We start from the raw sequence: 17,477 nt of genomic DNA, 5'->3' as shown, positions 1-17,477 counted from the left end.
ACAAGCTAGCAGGCCATTTGATTTAATGCCCCAACATTGAATAAATCTCGCCAGGAAGTACGAGGATGGTTTACAGTATGTATATATGTTGATGTTGAGATGATCGATGCATATATATGTTGATGATACAAGTCGGTTAATTAAGCATACTGTAACTGAAAATGTAGGCATTGCGATTGTGTCATTTGAGACTGAAAACCCCATATCATCGATTGGATTATTGGCTGCAAATTACTCGATCGACCCATCAAATATATGGTAGAGGGTCGTGTCGATGGAATCCTCATGCATCAGAATGCACCACGTACGATCTTCATCGAGCTCGTAGGCTCTCGTACACATATAATCTACGTACCTAATATATGGCCGGAATGCATAGGTAGGTAGTGTAGATTGCATCCGCGCCCGCGCATGCACGCAGGTCGATGTTGCCGGCCGGGCCGGGATGATACAGTAGGTATTATGGATCGATCCATGGATGGATGGATGGATGATCCATCGATCTACTTGTTGGATTTGTCGTGGTCGTGGAGCATGGACTGCAGCACGTCGTCGTCCAGGTACTCGAACTCGATCACCCCGCTCTGCCCCTGCTGCTGCTGCTGCTGCTGATTCTGCTGCCTCGCCGACGACGAAGAGCCCTGGCCCTGGCGCCTGGCCTCGGCCTCGTAGACGTGCGCCCGGTCGGGGAAGTTGAGCACGGCGTTGCGGCCGCGCATGGAGTAGGCGGAGCGGTCGTAGGCGGCCGCGGCCTCCTCGGCGGTGTCGAAGGTGCCGAGCCACATGCGCACGCCGTGCCGGCTCGAGTCCCGGATCTCCGCGGCGAACTTGCCCCACGGCCTGCGGCGCACCCCGCGGTACTTGGTCGGCTCGCCGCCGCCACCGGATCCTTCTCCGCCCTCCATAATCTCAACTACGTACTAGTAGTGAGAAATGAAGAAGCCGGAAGTGGGGGTTGCGGAGTAGCTAGGTAAGTGCAAATCAGTGATGGATGGTGGAGCTTGGATGGAACGAGGGAGAATGAAGTGCTGATCGATCGATGTTGGTGATGAAGGGTTGGAGGAGAAGGCGGGGGGAGTCGGAGGGTTTAAAAAGGAGAGGGTGGGAAAGGGATATGTCAATATTTGGAGGCGGGACCGGCACGTGCGGATCCAAACCATTCCCAACGAATCCGACCATTCCTTCCCGGGTAGCGTAAAGGCATACGTCCACTCTACGTCTCGAGTGCCTACTCTACTCTTCCTCCTATGCATTATGCATTGCACTTCATATCATAATATAGTATATGCTTACATGCATGTATGCATACAACCAAAGTTTCTTTCTATAATTAATTATAATCTCCAGATGTATGTGCTACATATAAGTATTTGGCACTAGTATGTAGACACAACACTTATTCAGTTACATGCATGCATGCACCTCAAAGGACATACGTACTTAGTACATGCCTGTAAAACTCATGTACATATAATCCCCCTCCAGTTTTCTGGAAAACGTGGTGGATTCTAAATTGATGTGGGCTGCCGTAAATGTTGGATTGTAAATTATTATACAAGGTATTGTAAAGCATTGTGACAACGACATTGCTTGGTGTGATTTTCTAGTTTTTTTCTTTGTTATGCGTTGGTTGTTTTTGTTTTGTTTTTTCCCGCTCTGATATGCTGTATTGTTTTTTACTTAATCAATAAAGCCGCATCGTTGTTTAACAAATTATTCCCCACATATAATATAATCAATAGAATAGACACATCTCTTCTGGTTGGTGTTTGCGGCAATGGCTTGGACCCTATGGACTTTACGTAATAAGATGATTATTATCCAGCGTGTATTCTTTTCTTACGGCATGCTTCTTCTAACTTTGTGTCTAAATTCTTCACATTTTTGCTATAGTGGAACCTTCTAGGTGGCATGCTGGTAGGTCTTCAGTTGGTCGGCCGAAAGATCGACGCGTCTCCCAACAGTTAATTCCTCTTCTCGGAGGTGTCTTGTATTGATTTGTTTCCTGGTTTTTGGCATATCTTGTGTTGTTGCCCCACCAGACCTCTTATTTCCTTTGCTTGTACTTGTGTTTCTGGCTGAATGAATTTCTAGACGGTTCAACGCGTACTGAAGATCAGGTCAAAGTTGTGGAGCGTGAAGGTTGCCGAAGTCACCATGGATGCCTCGGCATTGACAGTCGTATCCCATTGAAAGATTAATCCACATTAATAATGAGACATCAAATTAAGTATGGAACCTAGGGTTTGTTCCTTGTTGGGCCAAGGGTACCACCATCTTAGCATCCTCCTAACCATGCAACCACCGATTTATTCTCTGTGTTGTGCTTTTCCGTTACAAGGTATTCCAAAAAGGGTTATTTGTGTGTGCATTAGTTTTAAAATATTACTCGGCCCTTTTCATTTATTTATTTTTGCTTGTATACACGACATATATATGTTGGCGGGGAAGGAAGGGGACAAAATCAGGTAAGTGATGTGCATAGTAATGCAGAGGGGAGGAGAGGATGAGAATGGAGACAGTAGACAGTAGACAGTGAGGTGGGAGGTGATGCCATGAACGCATGAACCTCTATCGTATCGTATCGTACCTTACCTGCGGGCCGGGTGATGAGGTGAGTGAGGTTGCATCCATGCATTGCATGCGCTGACTAGTACTAGTAGGCAGTTATGGTTTGACTTGGCGACTGACATTAGTGCCTTGAATGAATCGGTCGATTAGCTCGATCCAACTGACACAACTCCACCTCTCCAAGGCATGCAATTAGTGCGTGCTGCCGGCGACCTCGTCAACGCCAACCTCTTCCGTTGATCAATCGATGACATCTAAATTTCGTTGGCCCCATGCATGCAATCAGCTTTCTACTAGTAATCGCAGTTGGTCAATTTCTTAATATATCCATCACTACCTAAAGAGTAGCCTTTGTTTACTAAGCAACTAAAACAGCATCTGATCTAGCTTGGCATGCAACCTACACTTTTTATATATGCTCCGCTCCATACATAAAAGCAGCTCGCAAGCAGTTTATATATGCATGAATGAACACCTCAACCGACCATTCTGTCGTCCGCGCCGCACATTCGCCGAATTCAATAGCAGATTATATTCCGTCCGGGCCACTTTAACAAATATTTTTTGTTTTCTTTCCCACGGATAGAGAGAGGCCGGCTGCCCGCAGTTGAAAGTCAGTAGAGACGACCATACCACACCCTTTTCCTTGTGCAAGTGCAAGGCTCATTCCCAGGATCACCGGGGATGCATGGGGGTGGCAACGCATCAGGCAGGCACGCATATATCACCTAGCTAGGATTACTAGTACTCACTTCGGCCATCTTGCACCTCCATAGATGCATGGTCTTCGCATGCATGTTGACCGTCCAAAAGCTCAAGGATACCCATGCATATATGCAATGATGCCACCTTGCCTCCCTCCCTCCCTCCCTCCCTTGCATAGATACACGCCCAAGTATTTTTAAAGTATCTCCAGCCGCGTCCCCAACAGGCCATTCCCAGGTGATTTTGCCGCGCTGGCGTCGAAAAAACGGCCCAGTCGCACCCCCAAAAGCCCGTTTTTCGCTGGCTCGAGGCGAAGCTGGTGCCGGCGGACCCAGGCCGAACCCGGCTTCCTGGGGGGCGCCTGGGGCGCCGGCACAAGCGAAAAGGGCGCGTGGGTCCGTCCTATCGGCGAGGCGAGCGCCTCTTCCCGCCGTTTCTACCCGCGTTTTCCCCACTTCCCTCCCGTACTCTTCCTTCCTCCCGCCAATCTTCCTCCCGCTCGCCTCCCTCCCAGCCGGCCGCCATGCCACCGAAGAAGTACGTCGCCCCCCGCGCAGCGGCAACCGCGACTGCCTCCGTCGCCCAGCCGAAGCAGAGGAAGCCGAGGGGGCGTGCAACAAATGGCATGGGGTTGTCGAGGAGGTCGCGGCTCGCCCGGAGAGCAGCGCCGGCGTCGAGGATCAGGTATGCCATGCCAGCCTCCCGCCTCTCTTCGCCGTGTACGCGCGCCAACTGTTTGTCCCTCCGCGCAGTTGCTGCGCATGTTCACCCTGTACCGGCAGAGCAACAGCGACGCCGAATTCAAGTGCCTCCACGTCTACAAGCGCATTGACAAGTGCGAGAAGTGGGCGGAAGTCCGACGCACCCTCGACAAGGCCAAGGAGACCTACAAGCCGGACGCGCCGACTCCTGCCGCATCGGAAGGGCGGCTGGACGGCAACAAAGTTGCCAAGAAGGGGAAATACGCCGACACAGCCACCGCTCGAGTGCAGGAGTCCATCGAGCACTGCCTCACCGACGCGCAGGCCCGGACCGTCCTTCGTGAAGAGAAGACCAAGGCGCGGTGGTCGGTGTTGATGTCGAGTAGCGCCATCAAGCTCGACCTGCTCCGGACGAACGTCGCCGCGAAGAAGAGAAACACCGACCTGGCTTTCCTGCTGGGCGGGGCGGACATGCTCCAGAGCACCGACGAGGCGGTCAAGGCGTGGTACTTGACAGAGCGCGGCCTCATCCTGAACCAGCTTCCCTCGACAAGGCCGCCGACGCCGACGCACACGCCGACGCCAAGCCCGCGTGACGACGTCCAGCACCACCGAAGCTGCGCCGACACCGCCCAACGCAGAGGCTGCTCCGACACCGCCAAGCCCGTGCATGCCAACTCCGCCGACGCCTGGGGCAGAGCCCGCCGAGTGATGCGCACGCAAACTTCTGCCGCTCTATTTTTTGTACGCCGAATTGTGGCTTGCGATCGCCCGACTTGTGGCGTCTTTTGTGAGCGGGAACGACCAAGTTCGATTTTTTAACGTCCTGGGGGCGTGACTGGGAGCTAGGTCGCCCCCAGGGGCCGAACTAGCGCCGGTTCGCCCCCAGACCGCCCTTTTTTAGCGCCCTGGGGGGGGGGGGGGGGCGAACGGCTGGAGATGCTCTTAGTATGCAGCATTTCATTAACTAGACTAGACTAGATAGTATCCCATCCGTTGCTGCAGAAATTACTTGTAATGTATTTAAACGAGATTTAGTTATACTCCCTCCGTTTTTAAATATTTGTCTTTCTAGAGATTTCAACAAGTGACTATATACGGAGCAAAATGAGTGAATCTACACTCTAAAATATGTTTATATACATCCATATGTGACAGTCCATTTGAAATCTCTAAAAAGACAAATATTTAGCAACGGAGGGAGTATAAAATAAGTATCTAGATTAAGCGAACTGAGTGTAGTTCAGATGATTAGGTTCCTCGTGGTGGAACCAACCCACCAGGGTTAAAGTCCTAGATAGTGCTTGCCTTTATCTGGACTTATTTCAAACTTTTTGGCGATGTTCGTTCAATGCGAGGAGACGTTTCCGTCGATTACAAGACGTATGTGGTGACTTTGTCAATTTCAAGATGTGATGCTGGCTAAATATCTCGGTAGTGCTTATAGAGATATATAGGGTGTGTGTGCGAGTATTTATAGGGGTGAGTGTATGTGCATGCATGTGGGCATCTGTGATTGTAGTGTGTTCAAAAAAGATAAGTTTTTGAATTACCATATAAGATCTAAAACTAGAATTATTTATGATCATAGATATTTATTAAATATAAGTAGCATATTAGAATTACTTTAAAATGAAAGTTTTCAAGTATGATTTCATCATGAGATTCCCATGCATGATTGCATGGTGTGGTGACATAGTTGCATGTTGAGATAAATATGTTAATGGGGATCACCTACTTAGTTATAGAAAATTGCACTAAATATTTTCAGTATGTATCTATGCTAATATAGAACTCACAAGTTTATAATGCTGGTCATTAATTGTTGCTCATATTTTCTCGTATATTGTTTTGTTACTGTCGGATAATTAATTAATTACTCCCAATCTAAATTTTTTCTTGAGAAATGGTTTCTTTTGTTCTTCCGGGATTTTCTGATGTTTTTTAACACTTCATGCATTTGCACTCAAGATGTTCATCAATAAATAAATACACTCCTCCTCACATGCCAACTAGCAGCCATCAAAGAGACATAAACAAATATACTTTACTCACATGTGGGACCAAACACAAATAAACAAATGCAGCACTACTTTAATATGAGAACAACACTCTTGTAGAAGACACAAATTCCCGCAAAAAAGAAGACACAAATAACAAAATGAAATGTTGTGAGCCCGACTCAAAATCGTGATCTATGTTTTAGTTTCTCTTTCCAACCAATTCTCCATTTTATATATTGTAGCATAAGAGAGCGAACAAATTGCAATTCCAATGCGGCAACATATCTTTTTCTCCTACCCGGTCCACAAACTTATACAATGCACTTACCAATGGCCATTCTGCTGTGTTTCAAAATTCAAAATATTGTCTCACTTTAAATCTTCAGGACCCATTAAGGACACTTAAAAAAATCTCCAACACCTACCATAGCCGTCTTAACCTATTAGGATCTCTTTGTAATCATGAATCACGCAATAGCCGCCTGACAATAATGTCATTTAGCCATCTCCTAAGACGGTGATTGTCTTTTTTATTTGAATTATTATTCATGGCTACTTATGATTGTCAACCTAGTACGTACAGAAGTTGATTTTCCTTCCCCGCAAAAAAAAAAGAGAGAGTTTATTTTGCAGCAAGCCAACATAATCGATATTTGAAGAACGAACTAATACTGTCCATGGTACTATCACGATGCATGTCAGTGAAGATCTAAAGTAACTCGATCGATCTTACCTAGCCCTAGCTAGCTTAATTAGCTTAATTAGCTAGTGCATCTGAGAAGAAGTCAAGCTGCTGCTAAGTGGTAGCCATAACGAATACCATCCCATAGCTAGTTAGCTACTCCAAGAAGATGCATACAATGATTCGCACGTGAGAGCAGACATGCATTCATCATTCATGCATGCATACGGAGTACTCCCTCCGTTCCTAAATACTTGTTTTTCTAGACATTTCAAATGACTACTACATACGGATGTATGTAGACATATTTTAAAGTGTAGATTCACTCATTTTGCTTCGTATGTAGTCACTTGTTGAAATGCCTAGAAAGACAAGTATTTAGGAACGGAGGGAGTAGTACATGGCGCAGTTGTACGTACGTAGTACCCAGCTAGTGCTTGCTTGCTATAGTATGGCCAAGTATTTTAGGAGGGTAAAAACTATTAGTATTATTGTCATTATTAAGTAAGTAGGATTAGGTTGGAGCAATTGATTAGTACCGTAGTACGTAATATTAGGGGGTGTATACGTAGGTACGTTTACCAAAGTGGCGGCCGGCCGGAGTTGGGTGCATGTATCATGTATGTATGTCTGTCTGGGCAAAGTGCCTGTGTGTAAGCGTCATGCATATGGTCAAGAGCTACGAGAACGGGATGCATACACATACACAAAAATAAATAAATATTCGCACGTGAGAGCAGACCTGTGCGTGCATGCATATGTCCTACTCTAGCTATCGTCCTCAGCCTCAGCTAGCTATTGTTAAGTACTATGGTCGTGGTATATTTTTTGGATGGTAAAAACTTGTATTATTAGGAGCAAAGCATATTTGGTTTAGGAGATGCCAACTAGTACGTGCGTTTACCAAGCTGCTGGTGGCTGGGTGTGGGTGGGTACGGTGCATGTGCGTGCCGTCTTGATCCATGGTAAAAAAACGTAAAACACGTGTTTGGGGTCGTACTCGTATTACTACTACTACTAGTACGTCGTACGTGTAGATTAGAATACTACGAACGGGTAATAAAATATACCCATAGGCTAGCTAGCCAGGCCAGGTGGGTTGCGATATTTGCTTTGGTTTTGTTTGTGCTACTGCTACTGCTAGCTCATCATGTACGTCAGCCAGTAGGAGTGTTGTGTTGACTCTTCTCTCATCCGGATCAAACCAGACCAGACCCGACCAGACCAGACCAGGTAGTGACTCACGCCTACGTATATATGCACAAATTTCTCGATCGATTGACACGTTTGACATTGCCAGTTCCTTCTCCCGCTGGCCCGGCCCCACATAAAAGAGATGAAAATGATCCATCTATACACGCCACGTGCACATATATATGCCCTCTTGACAGACACGTTGTGGGCGGACAAACTCACGCTCAAGGTGGTGGTGATGTTGGTGTGGCGTTGCTGGCACGTCAGCATGCATGCATGCAGCCACCAGGCCAAATGACAAGGACTATGACTATGTGCCACGTACGTATCTACATACTTCCTCTGTAAAAAAAAATATAAAAACATTTAGATCACTACTTTAGTGATCTAAATACTCTTATATTTCAGGAGTAGTAGCTACTCTTCGATTGCATCTAAAAAATCCAAGTAAACACAACCGAATTTCATGTATATACTTGAGGATATCTATGCATAGGGAAGCTCTCAAAACAGGGTTTCACCCCACTATATAGCTTTAGTTACATATAAAGCACAAACAGCTAAACCGATGTGGAGTGGTGAGAAAATCTCAATACAAGCAGATCAAAAAGAAAATAAAATGAAACTACATCCTGGCGAGCGGCATAAGTGCACACTCGACAACCGAACACGAGAAAAATAGCTATTGACATGCGGTGACCGGGTCCACCCCCAACCGCGCCCATGTGGCAGGGTTGGCCCACCCATCAGTAGACGTGGCTCGATTGAAACCCCCGCAGTGCACACGCCTCACCCCTCACCGCCCAGGCTTGTGGGCCCTTAGCCTCACCGTCAGCCCCATTGGCTAGCATCGCCCTCGGTGAAAAACGCCTCTGCACCAGAGTTGTTGTGTCAGCACCTCTTCAACCCCTTTAGACACACCTGTCAATCACAATGGCTAGTCAGCCCTTGTGCAATTCATTCTGGGATTTATGTTCAAATATAGTCCAAAAATACCTATATTCTTGTGACGCCCCCGATTTGACCGTACACTAATCATACACGCAAACGTGTACGATCAAGATCAAGGACTCACGGAAAGATATCACAACACAACTCTACAAATAAAATAAGTCATACAAGCATCATATTACAAGCCAGAGGCCTCGATGGCTCGAATACAAGAGCTCGATCATAGACGAGTCAGCGGAAGCAACAATATCTGAGTACAGACATAAGTTAAACAAGTTTGCCTTAAGAAGGCTAGCACAAACTGGGATACAAATCGAAAGAGGCGCATGCCTCCTGCCTGGAATCCTCCTAAACTACTCCTGGTCGTCGTCAGCGGGCTGCACGTAGTAGTAGGCATCTCCCGAGTAGTAGTAGTAGTAGTAGTCGACGGTGGCGTCTGGCTCCTGGACTCCAACGTCTGGTCGCAGCAATCGGGTAGAAGGGAAAGGGGAAAAGAGGGAGAAAGAAACCGTGAGTACTCATCCAAAGTACTCGCAAGCAAGGAGCTACACTACATATGTATGCATTGGTATCAACTGAAATAAGGCTATCATATGTGGACTGAACTGCAGAATGCCGGAATAAGAGGGGGATAGCTAGTCCCGTCGAAGACTACGCTTCTGGCAGCCTCCGTCTTGCAGCATGTAGAAGAGAGTAGACTGAAGTCCTCCAAGTAGCATCGCATAGCATAATCCTAACCGATGATCCTCCCCTCGTCGCCCTATGAGAGAGCGATCACCGGTTGTATCTGGCACTTGGAAGGATGTGTTTTATTAAGTATCCGGTTCTAGTTGTCATAAGGTCAAGGTACAACTCCAAGTCGTCCTGTTACCGAAGATCACGGCTATTCGAATAGTTTAACTTCCCTGCAGGGGTGCACCACATAACCCAACACGCCCGATCCCATTTGGCCGGACACACTTTCCTGGGTCATGCCCGGCCTCGGAAGATCAACACGTCGAAGCCCTACCTAGGCACAACAAAGAGGTCAACACGCCGGTCTAAATCCTATGGCGCAGGGGTCTGGGCCCATCGCCCATTGCACACCTGCACGTTGCGTATGCAGCCGGAGAGCAGACCTAGCAACCTCCATTACAAAGGAAGTTGCGTTACGCGGTCCAACCCGGCGCGCGCCGCTCAGTCGCTGACGTCACGAAGGCTTCGGCTGATACCACAACGTCGAGTGCCCATAACTGTGCCCACGTAGATGGTTAGTGCGTATAGGCCAGTAGCCAGACTCAGATCAAATACCCAGATCTCGTTAAGCGTGTTATTTTGAAGTAACTGCGAACGCCGACCAGGGCTAGGCCCACCTCTCTCCTAGGTGGTCTCAAGCTGCCCTGTCGCTCCGCCTCAAAGTAACAGTCGGGGGCCGTCGGGAACCCAGGCCCACCTCTACCGGGATGGAGCCACCTGCCCCTTCAGCCCCCATCTCCAAACAGTGTCACCGGTAATGTAACAGTGTAAAGTATATAGTATATGCCCGTGATCACCTCCCGAAGTGATCACGGCCCAGTAGTATAGCATGGCAGACGGACAAGAGTGTAGGGCCACTGATGGAACACTAGCATCCTATACTAAGCATTTAGGATTGTAGTTAAGGTATCAACAGTTGTAACAACAATGACAGGCTATGCATCAGAATAGGATTAACGGAAAGCAGTAACATGCTACACTACTCTAATGCAAGTAGTATAGAGAAGAGTAGGCGATATCTGGTGATCAAGGGGGGGGCTTGCCTGGTTGCTCTAGCAAGAGAGAGGGGTCATCAACTCCGTAGTCGTACTGGGTAGCAGCGACGTTGGTCTCGGTGTCCAGCGAGAGAAGAGGGGGAAGAAACAATAAATATAATGCAAACAAATGCATGACGATGCATGACATGGCAAAGCGTGATGCTAGTTGTGCCCTAACGCGGTACGAGGTGGTACCGGTGAAGGGGGAAAACATCCGGGAAAGTATCCCCGGTGTTTCGCATTTTCGGGCAGGGGAGCCGGAGGGGGAAAGTTGCGTGTTTCCTATGCTAGGGATGTGTGGCGGATGAACGGGCTGCATATCCGGCTTTGTCTCGTCGTTCTGAGCAACTTTCATATACAAAGTTTTTTCATCCGAGCTACGGTTTAATTTATATTAATTTTCAAAGTTTTTAATCATTTTGGGATTAACATAATTAAATTAATTTGGAAATGCCATTATGATGTCAGCATAACACCAGGGTGATGTCAGCAGTCAACAGTCAGTTGACTTGGTCAAACTGACGCGTGGGCCCCATTTGTCATCGTCTCATACTAACTAAACCTGTTGGTTAGACTAACTAAGTGATTAGGTTAATTCATTTTAGTTAGATTAGTTAAGCAGGATTAATTAACTTATTAATTAATTAATTACTAATCTATTTATTTATTTATTATATTTTATTATTATTTCTTTTAAACCTCTTTTTTTAAATAACGTTCTGGGCTAGGCCCACCTGTCATTGGCTCTGGGGGAGGCTTGCGGGTGTTGGGCATGCGGGTTTCGGGCATCGCCCGAACGATGCGGGTGCATGGTGCTGGCCCCAGGCACGGGCGCTAGCCCGACTGGGCACTGACCCAGGCCAGCCACGGCGAGGCTCGCAGGCCGGAGCAGCGGCAGGCAGCGACTGCGGCGGAGCGGGAGCAAGGGGGCGAGGCCGCAGAGCAAGGGCGACGAGCGCGACGCGCGGTTCAGCGGCTCCCGGCAGCAAGCGACGGTGCGAGTGGGAGGCGCGGGGCGCGGTCATGGCCAGGCATAGCAACGCGCGGAGAAGATGGTGTGGTGGCGCGGGCGAGCGCCGGAGTGAGGGCACGGGAAGGAGGACCGGGGTCCTCACCAACGTTGCTGAGCAGGGGGGCGGCGAGGCTCGGTGGAGCCTTTGGGGAGGAGGACGAGGACGCGTCGTCGGCGAGGAGGAGATGAGGAGGACAAGGCGACGGGCGGTGGCGGGGTGCGGTGATGAAGAGGCCGTGGCACGGGCGTGAGGGAGGGGGTTCGTCGCCGGCGGGTGGCTCGGCCACCGCAGCAGGGGCGCCAGGCGACGCGGGGCTCGAGCACGGAGCCAGGGCGGCGTCGGTGGCGGTTCGGTCCTGATGTGGATCGATGGGGGCGAAGGGGAGATGCGATGGCGTTGGGGGCCTGCTGCCCCGATCTAGATCCGATCGGGGGGAGGAGCGAGGGGATCGTGCGGGGGGGAGTGGGGCGACGAGGGTTAGGTCACAGGGTAGAGAGGGGGTTATGGGAGGTGAGGTGGGCCGGCCTGGCGGCCTGGTGGCCTGCGGGGCCGTGGCCCAGTTGGGCCGGGGGGTTTGCCCCTTTGTTTTCCTTTTTTTCTTTTTGTTTACTTTTTCTGTTTAATTAATTTTGCTATTTTATTTACTACACATTTTAGATTTGTTCATTATAAAAACAGCACCTGATGTAGTACTACTAGTTATACCACTGCCAATACTAGTTAGGCATTTAACTAAAAAAATAGTGTGTAACCTTATATCTTAAAAAGGTATTTAATTAATTGTTCTAGTTGTTGTTGTACTTAATTTAGAGCATTTAAATATTTTATTAAACATGTGGTTTCTCCACCATTACTACTTGCGATTTATTTGACACAACCCGGACATTTTAGTTTTAGTTTTTGAATACTTTAATTGTTTGTCTTGATTTTAAATTTGAAATTTGAACGGGATTTGAATCATCGCAAGATTAACAACAGTAATCATGGTGACGTGGCGTCATTAGCGGAGGGTTACTATAGCGTAACTATCCGGGCATCACAATTCTCCTCCACTACAAGAAATCTCGTCCCGAGATTTAGGACCGGGAGTAGGGGGAAAGGGTCTGGTTAGGTAATTCTAACGAATCTCCTCGGTCTTGGTTGCTTTTCTTGAAGAGGTCAAACCATTACATTGATGTCTTCATTCCACTGCTTCAGGTCATCATTATGAAGTCTTCATCCTTTCTTCGGGGGTTCCATCGTTATTACGAATAGGTCACGGGGCAGATTGGCAACGACAGAATGCTATAACGGTAAAATCTGGGGTTAACCCATGAATGATCATACGAGTGCCTCTCGAGTTGAACAATTAAAACACATTGAGAGTAAAGTTCGAAGGTACAATAAGAAGTTTCAAGCAGATAGATAGTTGCTCGAAGTCTGAACCTGAGTGAGAAAGGGGTTCAGAGTAGCAAGAGTAAGTATTGCGTCTGATACCAGAATAGAGCACTAGGAAGGTGACCCATGAATTAAATACGAAGCCAAGCGTGGGGAATAACCATTATAAACAGGGTTGTACAGGAGAGTCAGGTTTTGATCCTGTGGAACTGTGGATTATGGGCCCATCATGTGGGTTAAAAGTGGGAAGGGCGGAGACGTCTTGCATGATCATGCAAGAAAGGCATGTCAGAGGGTAGCCTGTCGATTATGTCGGCAACGACGTTGATACCAAGGGCGAGGGACAAAGAGAACCATTTTCCTGCTCGTTGAACGAGGCGGACCAATAGGCAAAGTTTCTCGTCCATCGTGGTTACCGAAATGTCATCAACGATAGTAATAGGTTCTTACTGACAGAGTTGTACACCGAGGTGCTTACAAAAACAGTGACTTATTACTGCTTAGGTCATATAAACCTCAAGAAGGTTAAACAAAACAATGGAAAGGAAAATGTGATTATCAGATTAACAGAACAATGGAAAGGAAAATGTGTTTAAACACACATTTCAGGGGTATACCCTTCCAAAGACAAGCAGAGCTTGATATCCATGACAGGATAGAAAGTAGAAAACAGAGTAATTTCATGACATTGCCCTGCTACGGTGTTAGGATAAATGATATAGAAAATTAGCATTGTGCATCAAATGTTCTTATCGATGATAAGAGTACGATAGACATGCTTCGAGATAGCATTGACATGGTCTTTAAGCAAAGGTCAGACTCTGGATACACGAAGGGATTCATCAGGAACAACTTATAGTATAAGTCTTGCAATTTCCTCACAAAAGAATGGGTAACCTTGCTAGAGAGGATACTATAACAATAGGTCCTCTGATCAAGTGTGCTAGGCATGATATCATCTTACCGGGTCATATGAGGATCAAAGTTATAACTCTTGAAATATGTTCCAACCATCATATCTAACCGAGATTCAGATCTGATTGGTGTCAAGATAACTCAGACACGGGATGACTGAGAAGAAAGGTGCAACACAAATTGTCGAGGTGACATTGTAAGATTCTCGAGAATTGAACTATGGAAGCGAGTTCCGAAACAAGAGTTCATTAGTAAACCAACGAGAGGATGAGGAGGTGGCTGATGGAATCAGCGACAATTCATCGAGATTAACAAAAGATGGATTTCCACAACTATGTGAACAAGGAGATAACATTTGTCAGATCGAACAGTACAATATAATGATGTATGTTCGAGGAAAACATACACAATTAAACATGGGTTGAAAGGTGCACCCGAAATATGGGTTGGGTTGCACGACCAACATCAGAATGGCGATTTAGCAACCAGTACACCAAATTGGAATTATTGTCCATTAACTTTGAAGCAATAGGGTTGCTAGAGATATCAAATTCTCACAACAGAGTTCACTCAACACGGGGGCCAAGAAAAGAATGGTGATGGCAAGAAGCATCACAATACCAAGAATTCCATTAAGAGGTGGAGCAGTCCTCACAACATCCTTGATATTAAAAGATGGTAATACTCCAAGGTAAAGAAGAACAAATGCTGGTTAGCAGGGATCTCAAGGTATAACACAAAACACGAACAAGTTTGTGTTGAACGGAAGGCAATAGAGTGGTCAAAGATAACACAACTCATCGAGGGCAAGGATGGTATTTCTCGTAATGAACTCAATTGACATCCTGGAAGAGCTCAGAATGCCGATGATGATCACGACACAATTGTTGAGAGATTTCATGAAGATGTAATCGGTCGGCGATGACATCAAGCCAAAGGAATGATGAAGCGAAAGGTTATTGAACCCAAGGTATGACACAAACACGAAACCAAGCTCGTTGTTTAAGGCAAAATGGTATGATGAGGAAGATTGACGTAATCTTAGCTCATCGTCGAAAGTTGTGCTCCGGGAATAAGGACCAGGTAGCACAGTTAAAATCATCACAATAATGATATAGCCAAATAGGGTAGGAAGGACGTGATCGGGTACAAACTCATAAGAAAAGAAGATTCATAATAGTTGTTGAACCGTAGTGTGGACTCGGTTTAGTTATCGGTCTTTGAGTGTTTAATAACTCAGAGCCCATGAAAAATTGGAATCAGTGAAAATGTAGAACTTGATGAAGAACTCATAAGGGGTTATGTAGTACTTGATATTATCGAGGTACCATGGTGTAATACTCGACGGAAGATTAAAGTACAGGTTCGACTGGTGTATTGATCCACAGAAGACAAGTGCTTAAACTTGTCCGTGAAATTGGGTCAAAGAAGAACATATGGTCGAAACCACGATTGCAAAAGGCCAGATCCTAGATATAAGAACTTATACCAAGGGAAAATTTTAATTTAAGAGAAGCTTTAATAATAAGATCTACATCGTGTCCATGGGCTTGAACACAAAGTTCAAGGTCGACTCCCACTTCTTCAATGCATAACCTTTCATTCACTGCTCTAGATAAAAATGATTTCAGTGTCAAAACCTACCTGATGAATTACCAGAGGAGTATGACCCGTGAAAACTTTCGGGTTCACACAGATTAAGAAAAGCATAGGTTCAACCAGTCAGGGTATCGTGGAATCATATACCACAAGCTTCATTCGTAAATACCACCAGCTCGAAAACAGAGCATGGTGGAGAAAAACAGAGGATACAATTCACCAAAAGCATTATGTATCCGAGGAAAGGCTCACAAGGTTATTGAATAAGGAGGACACTATCGAATAATAATCCAATAAAGGATCTGACGGTCCATAGCGGAGTTGATGTGAGCATCGGCACACAATCAGTTGAAGAAAGGATGCAAGGGCATCAGATTATAGAACACCTGAATGATTCGATGCTTAGTTATCAAAGAAATTATGATTCCCAAATAGAAGGATCAGAAGCAGACGCTCTGATCAAGGGTGGATAAGTTCAATAGACCTAAGGGTACAATTGACGGCAACAGATTGGTCGAGAACAAGCTCATGTTCAAAAATGACGTCTGAGCCAGAAAGATAATTTAAAAGGATCAACTGATAATAGCATGCATTCGCACTCATGTTGAATCAATAGGATCAAAATTTGCGGTGTCTAAGGATACTAACAAATATTGCCAGACATATGGAAAGCATCCATAATGCAAGCAGACAAGTATTGCAGAACAATAAGCTACTAAGGATTCTTGGAGGATCAAATAGTATTTCGAAGACCATTGTGAAACACATGAACAACTGGGGGGTGAGCGGATACTCGATAAGTGCGAGAATTATCCATAGGGGTATTCAGGTGACAAAGAACAGCAAGGCAGTAAGCTCAAAGGATTATCGAAACAACGTCAAGTAGTTCGGGGTATCTTGTAATAACAAGACCAACTGGGGATGAATGTAAGAATAATAACTGCAAGTAGTTATCCATAAGGGTTGACGGTGGAAGGGGAATTGCAAACGCGATGAACACAAGTTCTCGGGTTAACAACGGAGAGTATCTTCAGGGTCTTCACGTACAGCAGACGGTCATCAGTAACAAGGGGCTCTCCGGGTGAAAGTGATAACGAGATCCTAATGTTAGATTTAGCAAAATTCATTTAACCCGAATAGAAGAGAGTTTAGAGTCCCAGAGTAAGGATCGAGTAGTAAAAGATCCTAATACCACCCAGATGGCGACGTGGGCCCGTAAGGCACCCAACCATGTTAGTAAAAGTTCTTGAAATGTCTAGACTCAACTTCAGCCAAGGAGTGTGAAAGGGGAATTCCTACAGGCAGTCGGCTCTGATACCAACTTGTGACGCCCCCGATTTGACCGTACACTAATCATACACGCAAACGTGTACGATCAAGATCAGGGAGTCACAGGAAGATATCACAACACAACTCTACAAATAAAATAAGTCACACAAGCATCATATTACAAGCCAGAGGCCTCGAGGGCTCGAATACAAGAGCTCGATCATAGACGAGTCAGCGGAAGCAACAATATCTGAGTACAGACATAAGTCAAACAAGTTTGCCTTAAGAAGGCCAGCACAAACTGGGATACAGATCGAAAGAGGCGCAGGCCTCCTGCCTGGGATCCTCCTAATTAAACTACTCCTAGTCGTCATCAGCGGGCCGCACGTAGTAGTAGGCATCTCCCGAGTAGTAGTAGTAGTCGTCGACGGTGGCGTCTGGCTCCTGGACTCCAACGTCTGGTCGCAGCAATCGGGTAGAAGGGAAAGGGGAAAAGAGGGAGAAAGCAACCGTGAGTACTCATCCAAAGTACTCGCAAGCAAGGAGCTACACTACATATGTATGCATTGGTATCAACTGAAATAAGGCTATCATATGTGGACTGAACTGCAGAATGCCGGAATAAGAGGGGGATAGCTAGTCCCGTCGAAGACTACGCTTCTGGCAGCCTCCGTCTTGCAGCATGTAGAAGAGAGTAGACTGAAGTCCTCCAAGTAGCATCGCAT

At 46.5% G+C, this 17,477-nt stretch overlaps 1 pseudogene; it reads right to left on the bottom strand.

Moving 5' to 3' along the window:
* Positions 1–205: 205 nt before the first annotated feature.
* Positions 206–1,040, bottom strand: LOC125554237 (ethylene-responsive transcription factor ERF096 pseudogene; annotated as a pseudogene).
* Between the last annotated feature and the right edge of the window lie 16,437 nt (positions 1,041–17,477).

Source organism: Triticum urartu, chromosome 4A (assembly GCF_056163025.1).
Source record: "Triticum urartu cultivar PI428250 chromosome 4A, HENAU_Tu73, whole genome shotgun sequence".
In the NCBI taxonomy this organism is placed as follows: Eukaryota; Viridiplantae; Streptophyta; class Magnoliopsida; order Poales; family Poaceae; genus Triticum; species Triticum urartu.
The sequence above is the reverse complement of the archived record's forward strand: the minus strand, read 5'-3'. Positions and strand labels throughout refer to the sequence as shown.